The 2,152-nt window shown below is 41.1% G+C and overlaps 1 pseudogene; it reads left to right on the top strand.

Moving 5' to 3' along the window:
• The first annotated feature begins 913 nt into the window (after positions 1-913).
• On the top strand, positions 914-1,840 carry LOC141498499 (calponin-2 pseudogene; annotated as a pseudogene).
• Positions 1,841-2,152: the final 312 nt, after the last annotated feature.

The following is a 2,152-nucleotide window of genomic DNA, read 5'->3' on the forward strand; positions in this document are numbered from 1 at the left end:
TGTTACTGATACATTCAATCATGTTGATATGTTCAATTAAGCTGAGAGTTTTCCTAATATTGAACCATCCCTGCCTACCTGGTATACATGCTCTCTGATCATGGTGTACTATACTAGTGATAACTTTTCCAAAATTTTATTTTAAGATTTTTGCATTGATGTTCATTAAAGAGATTGATCAATAATTTTCTTTATCTATTTTGGTTCTTTGTGGTCTTGGTATTTATAACATATTGATGTCATAAAAGAAATTTGGCTGAACTTCTCTATTTTTATAAATAGTCTTTGTAGAGTAGAAATTATTTTTTGTTAAAATTTTTAGCAAAATTCACTTGTAAATCCATCTGAACCTGAAGACTTTTTCTTAGAAACCTTATTGATGGTTTCTTCAATTTCTTTTTCTATAATGTGAGCATTTTGTTTACTATTCTGCTAATCTAGACAATTTGTATTTTTGTAAATAATCATCCATTTCACTCAGGTTATCAAATTTATTGGCATATAGTTGGACAAAATAGTTCAAAATTATTTCCTTAAGTTCCTGCTCATTGGTGGTGAATTCACCCTTCTCATTATTGATATTTGTAATTTGCTTTCTCCTTTTTTTATCAGATTTACCAAAGTTTTTTTTTCTTTTTTAATTGGTTTTATCATTAAATCAAGTGTTAGTTTTATTTACTACGTCAATAGTTTTCTTTCTTTCAATTTTATTAATCTCTCTTTCAATTTTCAGAATTTCTAATTTGGCATTTCATTTGGGATCTTTAATTTCCTCTTTGCCCCAGCTTTTTAGTTTAGAAACACAATTCATTGATCTCCTCTCTCTCCATTTTATTCATATAAGCATTTAGAGATATGAAATTTCCCTTAAAAGCTTTGACTGGAGGCTCTGTCCCGTCCGCTCCACCACGCCATGAGCTCCACTCAGGTCAACAAGGGCCCATCCTACGGCCTGTCCGCCGAAGTCAAGAACCGACTCCAGTCCAAGTATGATCCACAAGTGGAAGGTGAGTTGAGGGGCTGGATCGAGGGTCTCACAGAACTCAGCATTGGGCCAGACTTCCAGAAGGGACTCAAAGATGGCATCATCCTATGCACTCTCATGAAAAAACTACAGCCTGGCTCCATGCCCAAGATTAATCGCTCACAACAGAACTGGCACCAGCTGGAAAATCTCTCCAATTTCATCAAGGCCATGGTTAACTATGGCATGAATCCTGTGGATCTCTTTGAAGCCAATGACCTCTTTGAAAATGGAAATATGACTCAGGTTCAAGTATCACTTCTGGCTCTGGCTGGCAAGGCCAAGACAAAAGGACTACAGAGTGGTGTGGACATTGGGGTCAAGTACTCAGAGAAACAAGAATGAAACTTTGATGATGCCAAATTGAAGGCCGGGCAGTGTGTTATTGGCCTCCAGATGGGCACCAATAAATGTGCCAGCCAGTCAGATATGACAGCCTATGGTACCCGAAGACACCTGTATGACCCTAAGAACCAGATCCTGGCCCCAATGGACCACTCAACTATCAGCTTGCAGATGGGGACCAACAAATGTGCCAGTCAGGTTGGCATGACAGCTCCAGGCACCAGGCGACATATCTATGACACCAAGATGGGCACAGACAAGTGTGATAACACCTCCAAGTCTCTGCAGATGGGTTACACCCAGGGTGCCAACCAAAGTGGGCAGGTGTTCAGGCTGGGGCGACAGATCTATGATCCCAAATACTGTCCCCACAGTCCCACCAGAGATGTGCCAGGGATAGGGCCAGGTGACAGCCCTAGTTCTGCGGAGCCCCCTGAGTACCACTATTATAGGGAAGAGGAAGGGTATTGAGGCTGAGGGCCCTCCCATGTTCCCCTCCCCTCCCTTATCCAACCCCTTTCATTATCATCACCCCCTTCTGCTCTCTGATTTTTGTCTTATCTTGGGAGAATTGTATTCCTATCTGAACTCTCTCTTTGACTCACCCTGTGGCCTTGGACAAGCCTCAACTTCTCTATTTGTCAGATGAGGGAGCCAGAACTGGCTGTTTGAGGTCTGCCTTCCAATATTGATGATGTTCTACAGTTCTCTGTGTTTGAGTGTCTCATCTCCTGAGTAAAGGAGGCTGAAGAGAGTCAAGTTTCTCAGGCCTGAAAGTCATTG

This window comes from Macrotis lagotis, chromosome X (assembly GCF_037893015.1).
Source record: "Macrotis lagotis isolate mMagLag1 chromosome X, bilby.v1.9.chrom.fasta, whole genome shotgun sequence".
Lineage (NCBI taxonomy): Eukaryota > Metazoa > Chordata > Mammalia > Peramelemorphia > Peramelidae > Macrotis > Macrotis lagotis.